Below are 12,938 nucleotides of genomic sequence, written 5' to 3' on the forward strand. Positions count from 1 at the left end.
TCTCTTTTTATTCATAAAATTTGGAAAGATTACACTGAGTATAATTTCAGAAACCAAAATACAAATACAAAAGAGAAAGAAATTGTCATCCTAAGGATCCCTAGAAACTACATCATATGATCTGGCTATGGGAGCATACTTCATGCGGATGCGTCGAATCTCGGACACAAAGGATGTCTTCATCCGAGCCTTCTCGAGGACAAGCTGATCAACTATCTTCTTCCAAGCACCAGAAGGCTGAGGCATGCTAGAGGAAACTAAACCCTCTAGATCTCTCTGTCTCTTCACTGCACGGTCTTCAAGAATCTCAATAAGTGCGTCATTGTCTTTCAACTCAAGTTGTAACTCCTCATGCTTTCGGTTTAAAGCATGGAACCGCTTTTCCCATATATTTATCTCTTGCTTCATCTTGGCAAGTGCGTCTTCCAACTCCTCTACATCTTGGTTAGGGAGAGTTGATGGCTCATCCATAACCATATACATAGGTCTCTCACAAGCGTACGACATCTTTAGCTCCAAAGCTCTCTTCTTCACCCAAATAGTGTAGGCTTCCAAAGCTACATAGTTGTATGGACCAAGCTTGGATCTTCCTTTCTTATGCACATTATGCCAAGCATGCACCATACTTTTCTTCAAATGTTGGGGATCTTTACCCTCCTGATAAAATAGACCCTATAGCTGAATGTTATTAGGCTTATCTCTCAAGGGGAACCTAAGTTGACGACGAGCCAAAGCAGGGTTGTAGTTAACTCCTCCTTGTGTACCAATGAGAGGCACACTAGAGAACTCACCACAACTATCAATAATATCCTAGCTACCCAATGCATAATCATACCAAACAATATCATCATTAGTGAGAGACATAAGTCTCTAAGACCACCGTAGACATTGCTTGTTCTCCAAGAAAGCAGACGTCTGAGGCAAGTGTGAAATAAACCACTTGTACAGGAGAGGTACGCAACACACAATAGTCCCACCACCTTTGGAATTCCTCAAATGCAAAGAGAAATACATGTCACCCAACAGAGTAGGAACCAGATTTCCAATCAAGAAGATCCTAATGGCGTTAACATCAACAAAACCGTCAATGTTAGGGAACAAGGCTAAACCATAGATGAGTAGAACAAAAATAGTTTCAAAAGAATCCATGCTACCGGCTTGAGCAAACACAGTAGCTCTACCAATGAGGAACTCATAAGTCAACCCAAGAATACCTCATTTCTTCACCAAATTAGCATAAATCTCAGATTTCTTAAGATGAAGAGCTTCAGCTATGACATGAGATCTAGGAATCTCCTTCAATCCACTGAAAGGTACTTTGTAGGATACGGGCATACCCAAGAGATGGGAATACTCCTCCAACGTAGACACAAGTTGATAGTTAGGAAAAGTGAAGCACCGGTAGAGAGGGTCATAAAACTGCACCAAGACACTCAAAAGTCCTTCAACCACATCAGTAGATATGACGGAAAAAAGCTTCCCATGACGTTGCTTGAAGTCCAAGGGATCTACTACAAAGGATGACAACTTCCTTAATTCCTTCAAATTAGGACATCTGAAATTGTACTTCTTAGTGTTCCTTCATCCATAATCCATGGTCTGAAAATATTTGCAAATAAGACCTTAGTTCCTTGAAATTTATTTTTCTGTGATGAATGTTATGATGCGCATGTATGCATGAATGCAACAATCACAAATAAGGGATCACACACAAGGAAAATACAAACAAAGGTCAAGGGATGGATCAAGTCATCATCAAGATCAATCATCCATTTTGGTGGATTATGGTTTGCACCTTATCAACACCCAATTCCATTGATATTGATGAGACTTGATCGGATCAACCGAGAATCAAAGGGTTTATTGTGAGTCACGAGCATGGAGTCAGGTTAAGAACCATCCCAAAGGAGTGTACTAAGGATAAAAAAACTTGTAGGTCATGTTCTAATAAGTTCCCAGAGTCTTTATCCCATCTATCGGATATTACATGTTAGGATGACTGACTCATCAACCCGTAATATTCTCAAGAGAAACTCTTCTGAGTGTAGTATCGCGTGACAACTATGATCAATTCTACACTTAAACAGTCTCCGCACTATATCCTAAATAGGCCAAGTTGGATTAAATGTTCTACGGTCCTCAGCTTCTCGGACCCTCAATCAGAGAAAGTAATGCATATCCACAAATTACTTGGGTGACATCAATAACTCTAAAGACGTCTCAACTTATTAGATGGGTCTCAAGCTAACTTGTTAAGGACTACTCCACACAAGCTGAACATGACTATACCATCCTCATATCTTAATTGCACTCAAGTTTGGGTTAGAACTTATCTCACCACACAGAGATCACCAAGCACAACAGACAAATTATACCACACAAAAACATATACAAACATCAAATATACAAATACATACACACATAAAAAAGTAGGCTAAACCCACTGAGGACTACTCCCCAGCAGAGTCGCCACTTATTTTTTTGTAGCGGTAAATTCATGACCATCAACCTATGGATAAACTTGACGTCAGTAAAACCAGAGTTGTTGCAGCGCTTTTATTGTTTTCAAAGGAAAATGGAAAAAGTATGAACAAAACCCAAAGATAAGAAGTTTTCAAATGAAAACTAATAAAATGCCAAAGATTATAGGTAAGGGGGTTGGTTACACAGAGGGAAGGTGTTAGAACCGAAAGTGTCCCAAGTACTCCTAGGGAGCCCTTTTTTGTGTGCATATGTTTTTGGGTATAAATGATGTTTGATAAAATATAGAGTGTGGGGATGAGAAAAGAATTCATTGATTATATTTTTGTGTTTGATAAGACCTTAGTTCTTATGCCTACGTGCGAACATAAAAATGAGGGATCAAAACCCTATAGTTCGTGGTAAAGATTTCAAAGAAGTTGGTGAATTAATTTTAATAAAAAGTTTAAATTAAAAGGCATAAAAGGCCAAAAATTTGAATGGGGTTGTTAGTGAAGGAGAAGAGCGATCCAAAACGCAACGGAATTTAAAAATTTCTCCTTTAGTGATCCTTATGAATGGGCATGATTAGTGATAGAATCGTTACCTCTTGTGGCGATTGAAACCTTTGATGCAGATCTACGGAGTGATCACGAACGTTGAATGGTAACAACGCCTCTACTCAGTCCACACGAACGGAATCCTTTAATCTCAGTGCTAGCTGCTACGAATGAAGGCTTTGAGTGTGTGTGTGTGTGTGTGAGAGAGAGAGAGAGAGAGAAACAAAATTACAACTGCACAAATGCTTCTGCACAAGGATATTCAGAATGGGGGTAGGAATACTCCAGTCTCATTCCTTCTCTATTACTTAAGACTCATGGCACACAACTTGGCTCATGATTAACAAGTGTTGATTTTTGACGTGCTTGAATAGTAGTCCTGTCTTGTACTAATTTGAATAGCTTGAACTCTCGATCTTGGTGTTTGAATCTTGTTTGAACTTGGAGATCCAATATCCAACATCTTGATCACAAGGACTTGCTTTATCAAGTGATCAAGGGTTTTTTGATCACTTAACTAAGCTTGGGAAATTAAACACAGTCAAAGGATTTAGTTAATCAAAGCGTACTTTGATCAACTTAATCGGTGGAGAAAAATTTAGTTGAATTGAGTATACAATTACCTAAAGGGTTAGTGTTTGATGGAATCATTTTCTCAATGCTTAGAACTATGGGAACATGCAAAATTAGACTATTTCTAACCTAGGGGCAAAACAGTCAATTGACAAATATGGACTATTGAATTAAAATTCTAATTATAGATTCTAATTGAAATTGATTCTAAATTCTAAACTATTCTAATTATTCTAAATCCTAAAGATTAGTCTAATCTAATATTCCTCATAATATTTCTATAATATTTAATTCTAAAATCTAAACTTAATATTTCTAATGCTAAAGTTAATATTCGTAATTAATTCCACAATTCTAACCAAAGTTAATATTTCTAAAATCTATTAAATTCTAATTTCTAAACTAATATTTCTAATGAATTTCCAAATCCTAATTAATTTCTAACAAAACTAATTATCTAACATTGTTATAACCTAAAGCGAAATAATTAACTAACCAAAATGGTGCTAGGGGTGCAGGCCCATGAAGTGTGTTCCCAATCTTCTGACTTGGGCCTGAATTCGAGTCCCAACCCCCAAAGCCCACTCGAAAAAGGGGGGTGCAACAAACTTTAGGTGTGGATGGCACAAAACGTTTGGGCCTTAGGCCCAAACCCAATCCAAAACGCAAACGGCATGAAAAACGCTTTTGTTCACGAAAGTGATTATTTCCACAAACTGGTTTTCTGCAAGATGACACATCTGAAGATGCTCACTTCATACGTTTAATCGCGTTCTCAAATGGCTTCTCATTGCGATCTGGCTTTCTCGCCCGCGTTTCCCCCATCGATCGCGGTATTGAGTTCTGGAATCGATTTCTCCATGAGCGTCGTACTTCAACATAATCATTGCCTTTCCTCCTGTCGAATTCGTGTTCCGAAGTTCAACGCCGTCGTGGATTTGCATCCCGGACGCAGTAGCGTCGTTCAATCACCACTGCATTTCAGACTTGAACCCGAGTTGCTTCTTCAATGATTTCCACATTCAGCTAAAGGATAGTTTCGTCGGCACAATATCCCAACGAGAACTAACAAGCAAAAAGAAACGGAGTGTGGCGATAAATACTCACCAGATTCGTGACACGGTCTGAAGAGGTACGAATCCTTTCTTTCAGTAATCGCTTTCTTCCTACGCAACTTCCTTGTATTGCTTTCACACTTCGTTGTTGCGTGCGTGATGAATACGCGTTGTTTGCTTCTTCTTCTTGACAACCTTGTTCTGTTCCGCTATTCTGTTGCGATTCCGTTTCGGTTGCGTGATTTGATGAATGCTTTTCGTTTCCGTAATTTTCTTCTTCGTCTTCTCTGTCCAGGTTTGTGCGAACAAGTGATTTGTGTTAAGCACTGTGAGTGACCTAGTTCAAGCACAATTGGAGGTTCAAGGTGAAGCTCCAATGGCTTCTTAATGGAGCTTTTACGCAAGGTTGAGGGAGAGAGGAATGAAATAGAGTTCGAGAAAATTTCAGAAATGATAGTGATAAAAAAATCCCCAAATGATTGCAGTGGTTACTCTTATATAGTGTTTGTGGGATACACCCGAATCGAGCAGATCGTGCAGTGACAGTTAGGGCAGGTTATTCTGTTAGGTCAGAGTTAGTTATGAAGTCAGAAAATTAGACTGTTGGTTAACCTCTAGTGCTGTCATATTCTGAAGTTACAAATGGTTGATTAGAACTTAGGAAATTAATGAGTTGTTAAATTGGAATGGATTTCTGTTAGCTGGAATAGGTTTGATTTTGGATGAAGCTGCAAGTAGTGAACGAAACACCTTGTGGACTTGTTAACTTATTCTTGCAATGTCGGTAGAAAATGCCATGAATTTGAAATGTGTCGCCTAGAATTTAATGTGGGCTAGGGATTGTCAATTGAATATGCTAACTCTGTTATGTGAAATTGTAATTCTATATACAAGCCAATTTGAAAAGAATTCTTCTTGCATTTTGAAAAGACACGGTCATGGTTATCAGTTATAGATGATTGAATTGAATGTTTGAATTACATATTAAATATGGATTGTGTATGAAACTGTTGGGTTGTTAGATTAGTGAAATGCTGAACCGGTATTGTCAACTACAAGTTCAAGGCTTTCATGATGTAAATTCATTTTGCAGGATGTGTAGGTTGACATTGCCGTTTTGGCGGCATCGTGGAAGGTGCTTGCTGATGGCTTCGAAAAACGGTGTCTGTGTTTGAAATTATGTCGCTTAATTAACTGAGTTGAAATTAGTCATGATGCAGTTAGTATACTATAACTTATTCTGTTATGAGTTAATTGTGAATTCGGTTAGTGTTAATTTGAGAGCTTAAAAAATAGTTAATCAGTTCTGGTTCAGTTAGAGATGTGAGTTAAATGAGAGTGGAATGAGTTGGTTAGAGGTTATGATACTTTGTTAAAATGAAATTTAAATTCCTCCCAAATGCCACTGAGATTAGTTTGTTACGAATTCACAAGTTATTTAATGAAATAAAATCTATTCTTCATTTGCAATGCTTGAAGTTTTTTGAATGAAATGGTTAAGGATTACAACGAGTTGTTTGGACTGTTTGGCTTATCATGGTGATGATATTGTGAATTAGGAGCCATTGTTAGAAAAATTCATGAATCTGCTATCAGGACAGGATGCGACATTAGTATAAATACTAGGTTTAGTCATGAAGTTAATTGCACTTAAGCCGAATCTCATGCCGCCTTACCACATTTTGTTTATTTTGTCTAGCATGCTTTGAAAATGCTTGAATTGAACTGCCAATGAATCGATGTCGGCGTCGTGCTTGATTTTTCTTACGGAATATGAGTGTGAACTTGTTATGCTAGCATGTTTGATCGGTTCCCTTCTATTGTATGTGTGCATGATTGTGTATCTTGGTGTATGACTAGAGTTTGGCACTTAGAAACTTAACAATCATTTCCAACATCTTTGTGCAACAGATTGTATAGTGAGCAGCTTTCATGACGACCGGTTGATGGCTAAGGCGACCAACGCCGACAGACCTAGAGCGGATTTGTTGGCCGAGCCTTTTATGCTTCTCAACTTATCAAGGCAGCAATCGAGACTTCTTTAAAGTACACAAGAAAACCGATTTTCCAGCTGCTTCATGGGACATTCTGAACGGCATACCTTCATAGACAGGATAGTCAGCAAGTGTTATCGTGTAGCTTCGAAATCAATGGTTAATTGAAATTGGTTAGCTATGAGAGTTTGCTATGTGTTAGCAACTAATAATGCTTAACTTTAAAATGCACTGCATGTTATTTTTACTGTACTTAATTAGTTATGTGGTACATGTTTTCCACAGCTAACCTATTAAGCTTGTTAATTTGTAAATGTGTTATTGTTGTGAAGTTGTAATCTCAATAGTTTGTGTTAGAAGTTTATTGAATGAGGGTTTGGACTAGGATTAGAAATGAACATGAACATGAATAGAGGTGGTTTAACTTAAAAATGACTTCGGTCAAATGGCTTAAAAATACGAAAGTGAATCAAAGTAAAAGCGTACTACATGGTAATGAATTATGGATTATGTTATTGAGGACTTAAGGGTAGAGGGAGTTGACAAAAAAGTCAACAGTTGACCAAGAGTCAATAGTTGTAAAAAAGTGTACTTTCTTATGGATAGTTGGATATGTACCAAAATGCCTACGAATACTCCATGCTAAGAATCAAACCAGATGCATACCAACCAAGCAACATATCATGATCGTGTAAAGCTTTGAATGAATCTCCATCTATGAATCAGGACCACGAATCTTCTAAGTCCAGGAACCATCCTTAACGGATCAGATGAACCAGATGAAACCTCAATTTTAAATGTATACTCCACTGATGATGATGACATAGCCAGAAACTAAGGTTTCCACCCCCTCAATATAAATCCCTTGATTCACAAACCTCAAAGATCAATGCTAGGATTTTGATGAATCCCAAGTCCCAAAGTCAACCAAGCCATACCCTTGAACACCAATTATCCCTGATTAGGGTTTTGTATCAAGCACAAAGCTCCATAAGCAACATTCTAAATCATGGGCCCGCAACTAGGACTTAGAAGTCCAGTTCATGTACGGAGGCCAAGCAACAAGATCCCTCAAGGCCAAGAAATAGGGTCGCAACCCACATGATGAGCGATACCCGAAATCTTCAATCCAAACCTGCTTCGTTAACCAAGATCATTGAATCTATGATATTTGTTAATTAATGTTAATCATGAATGAATGATGAGTATGCATGAGACATGGATGAGGTTAGAATCACGGGTTTGGTAAAAAAGAAAAAATTTGGGGCAAATTTTGGGGTATGACAGGTTCTATTTATAGAACCACTTGCGTGGGCTGCAAGCTAAAAACCTCATTTAATTGTATGTGGCTCATATCTTATAATATGCCAAAATCACTTAAGCGCATGGTACCTTACCATATTTCGTATTCTACTTAAGTACATCGTACCTTACGATGTTCTATAATTCACTTAAGTGCACCGTATCTTACGGTGTTCCTTAGTTACTCTATCTCTCATCAATCTGTCCTTTTGTGTGTGACCCTGTAGGTTTTCATGGCATTGTCAATTATATTAAATCACGTATTTAACATAATAAACAGTGAGCAGTATCTAGCAACACATCACTACTACCCAAGACACGAAAATGTCATATGATCTGAAAAATCCTTTTATGATAATATTTATGTGTACAATTACCCTTTTACCCTTATGTCTATATTGAACACAAGGCATAGACCGTGTCATCCTTGTCCAGTTCAATATTGGGCCCGTAGACATTTATCCTGTTACGCAGGATGGGCAAATTCCATCTAGGTCACTCATGTCCCTTAGCATGCTTCGTGGAGTACCCATCAACTGTCTTTATGGTCATCCAGTTACGGACAAGGTTTGATCAGCAATAAGACACTCGACTCTACATCTAGGATCCATAGTGGTTCCAGGTCGAAGGGTGGTATACACCATTATCACCATGAGAATAACTTATGACACTTTGTATAACATTCTATATAGTATTCTCATAGTGGGTCAATCTAATATAAATATTACTCTTAATATTCGTACCTATGTTTAAGACTTGATAACTCCTTATCCATGATCCATGAGATGTGATCATCAGTCTATATACATAATAGTCTTAATGCTTTAATGTTATACCACTTCACAACAAAGCTCGACAACGGACAGTTTAAGAATAATGTCCTTATGTTTAATGGGATCTCATGATTAAGTCACACTTGATACATTAAACGGACTAGTTATTCTAGGGACTTTATTAAACAAACATAATAAAGAAAAAGCCTTTTATTATTAAAAAATAATTCGATACAAGTACCAAAAGTATTGGCCTCTAGGGCTTACACCAACAATTAGTTCTTTTTGTCTTTGTGAAATTTAAGTCAATATGGTTAAATTTATTTACAAATTTGATTTAAGAAAGAGTTTTAAATTCACTGGCATAAGGCCAAAGTTTCTAATCATTAAAAGGTGTCTAAGTTTGAAGTCACAAGCAAATAAATTTTTTGAAAAGAGGGAGAGATTTGAAATTTAAGAAGTGGGAGGAGATGAAGAGATTACCCTTAGCAAAAATTTAAAAGTTAAGAGTTGAAAAGATCTGATCAATAGGATGCAATCCAACAGACAAGAATGTCATATAGAAACCCATTTTCCTTTGGACTTTGACAAGGAAAAAACAATAAGCAATGAGCAATATCCAGACATCATGAATATCAAGGCATCAAATAAAGATAGTCATATCCAAGCAAGCACTCCAACTAGCTAGCAGTCTTTAATGTCTTTCCATGTATCGGATGAAATATTCTTTGATCAACTCAGAACAAAACATCAGTCATAGACAATCATAACAAAATAACAATCATGCCCAAAGATAGAGTAACAGTTGAATCAAAGAGATCCAAGGTCTTGCATCAGATGAAAGTCACTGTCAAGGATAACTCAGTCTCAGATGTTGGCATTGGTCAAGTTCTTTAGCATGGGGAATGTTACCTAGTTCTAAGTCCAAAAGTTCAGATCAAGTCCCAACAGTCCACCAAATATTTTTTTAGGGTTTTTGTTATTATTGTTTTAGGGTCCTAAGACCATAAACAAAATCAAAACACACAAACAAATATATATAAACACAAAATATGACTTAAATGAGCAAAGTGAAAAGGACTGGAACATAAACAAGTTGCATGAAATTTAAATGACAATGAATGATAAATGACTGGAATTTAAATTGCATAATGTAAATGACTTGAAGGTAAAAGCATAATGAATAAGAGTTAGCCAATGGTTAGTCAAGTATTAGTGTTGAGTTTTAATTGATTAAGTCATTCTTTGGAGAACACTCAACCATTCATTCACAAGTATGAATCCTTAAACCAAGACATCTTCCATGATAAGGGCTCTAACTTGGATAATTCAACAAGTATGTCACTAGCTCTCATGAAAGGAAAAAAGGTCAAGTTTCCATACAATGCCATGAAGAATGGGAGACTTACAATCTCACTTACTAGAATGTTATGCCTTGAGGGACAAACTTAGCTCTACGTTAAGCAATCGTAATTGGACTTATGTAGAAGTTAAAACTATATGAGGCCGGACAATAAAAATATAGGTGTTAATACATGTTAGAGATTTGGTACAAGGAAGCAAACTCCTAAAACATACCACACACTAAAAGAAAATGGGAAGGACATATCTCAATCAGACTCATATTGATTCATTTGATAGAAGGTGATTGATGAATCAACTAGCATTAGACATGAAGAGATTTCATTGGTCAATGATGGATTGGGGAAGAATAAGTATGAAGATGAAGAGGGAATGGGGAATAAGAATCACAAATTGATCATGAGAGTAATTTTATTTGATCAATACCATCCATTCATTTTGGGAGATGAAATGTACATTTCATCAATCCCCTAAGTCCAATGGTTTTTATCAAACAAAAGTCAAATCAACCATGATCAAGGCCCAAGAACGTCAAACATCACAAGACCATAAAAATGGCTCAACATAATTTTTGAATATTTATTCAATTAAAAATCAATTTAAAAATGAATTAAAATGCATTTTTAATTTGGACAAAACCTCAAATCCCTTCAAAACACCAAATAAACGGCCAAGGGATTTATACAAGGTCAAACAAGGTCAAACAAGGTCAAATGACCTTAGACAAAAAATTTCATGATTTTTAGAAAGTCATAAGTATTTTAAAATAATTAAAAATATGTATAAAAACATTTAATTCATGAAAAATATCAAAATTAATCCAAAAAATCATTTTAATTCAAAATATAGAAGAGATAAATATTTAAAGATTTTTGGCAAGAGTCCCATATTTTTTGGATTAAAAATGAAATTTATATGAATTAAACAAAATAAAAGGATTTAAAAAATCAGAAAATACAAAAAAACAAGGGTCATCAGATCTCCCTCATTAATTGAGGTGGTAGATCTGATGGCCAAGCGTGTGTTATCCACGATGCGCTTCAGTCAACGCGCCACACATATGGTAATCTGAACCAAAGGTTGTGATTAAAACGTTTGGAATAAATCAGAAGGTTGGGAAGGTGTAGCACACCACTAGAGCCCTAGCTCCGGTCTTCTTCTCCGGTGGACCTCACCGGACTGGTCCACCATCAACCTTTACTAAAATAAAAAGTGTGGACATGATTTTAAGGAAAAATGCTCAGGAGCTCAAATCTGACCTCCATTTCATCCAATTCCAAGTATATTGAAAGATACATGGATTTGAAATTTGAGGTTCATGATCTGAGTTGCTTCGGTTTGACCTCGAAGCAACTGAATCTTGTTGGCTACATTGGTAGGACTTCAGCCAACCAAAAATCAAAGAGAATGGTGAAGATTTTAGAGAGAATCGAAGGCTCAAAGTTTCTGAAAAATCACCTTCGAGTGGCTTCAAATTGACTTGATCTTATTCTAAATTCACTTGGTTCTTCCTCCTCTTGCTTGTAGTGATCAATTGAGATAGAAAAGGCAATGAATCCTTGGAGTTTGAACCTCAAAACAGAAGGTCAAATTCAAACTTGATTTCAAAGAAATCCTCAAGGTATTCTATGGTGTAGGGTTCTGGGATCTCTTGGCAAAGCTTGGGCAATGTGTGTCATTTCTGAAGCAATGGACTTGCTTATATAGGCAATGGGATTCATTTTGCACCCTTTGAATATTTGCCAAAATTAGTAATATTGATGCATGGATGCATGGGCAATGATTTGGGCCAAATTCATGATGCAATTCAACTCCAATTCGTGCACAATGAGTACTGAAACAACATGTAAGCATGCAATAGGAAATGATTATTTGAATTCAAAACTTGCCAAAACAAACTTACGAAAGGAACCATGCGCAAGTCCCTCAAATATTGTCCAAATGAAGTGATCTTGGACTTTTTAGAGAGGTGACATCAAGGGGAACAACTTTTATGTTGAATACTTTTCCATATGTATCTTGTATCATGATGAATTTTGAGGTGGAAGTTTGAGAAATCAAACATAGTTGAAAATTTTCTAAGTCCCAAGTCAAATGACCACTTCTTCCACCTTGAATAACATTTGCTATGAGTTTCAAATGGAAATGGTTTATTAACCAAAGTTGTATATATTTCATCCCTATTCAGTTTGGTCATAAATATTTGACCTAATTTGGATTTGGCATGAGGGAGTTATATATTTTAGAAGTTGAGGCAAATTGTTTGTTCAATGGTAATGACCCAAAATGACCTATAATGTTTCCTCTTGGAACATGCCCTTCTAAGTTGAATTTGACATTTATCAAAGAATAAAAGTTGGAGAGGACATCTTGAATCTTATCATGAAACTTGTATGGCCTTTATCACATAAAAATTGAGAAAGTTATGGTCCTTGGAAGTTGATCTCCTAACTAGGGTACTGACAAAATGACCTATAATCTTTCACCATAAAAAATGACTTTCCAAGAAAAATTACCTCTTGATTCCAACATGAAAGTTGTTTTTAATGTCATAAAGAGTAACTTTTCTCTTGGAATAATTTTCATTTGACAAAAATTATAGGAGATAGGGTCTACGGAACCTCAATTTTGACTAGTTGACTTTCTCTGGTCAACCTCTTTGAACCAACTTGAAGGTATCTTGATATTTGGGACTCATGGAGGATCATATATGTACAAGATGTCGTTAAATGAAGTATACCTTGATATATTTGACCAATTGTTAAAGAAACTTATTGAGGAAGTCACACAAGATACCCAGATGAATTAGGGCTTCTAAGGCAAACAAGCTCCAAACCCTTGATGAATTCTTGATCAAAA

The 12,938-nt window shown here is 36.4% G+C and overlaps 1 long non-coding RNA gene across 1 annotated transcript; it reads left to right on the forward strand.

The window, feature by feature from the left end:
- Positions 1-4,281: 4,281 nt before the first annotated feature.
- LOC127093496 (uncharacterized) lies at positions 4,282-7,006 on the forward strand. Its single transcript, XR_007792558.1, has 3 exons — positions 4,282-4,725; positions 4,944-5,216; positions 5,742-7,006. It is a non-coding gene; the product is annotated as an uncharacterized LOC127093496 (long non-coding RNA).
- The last annotated feature ends 5,932 nt before the right edge of the window (positions 7,007-12,938 follow it).

The sequence above is a fragment of the Lathyrus oleraceus genome, chromosome 6 (assembly GCF_024323335.1).
Source record: "Lathyrus oleraceus cultivar Zhongwan6 chromosome 6, CAAS_Psat_ZW6_1.0, whole genome shotgun sequence".
In the NCBI taxonomy this organism is placed as follows: domain Eukaryota; kingdom Viridiplantae; phylum Streptophyta; class Magnoliopsida; order Fabales; family Fabaceae; genus Lathyrus; species Lathyrus oleraceus.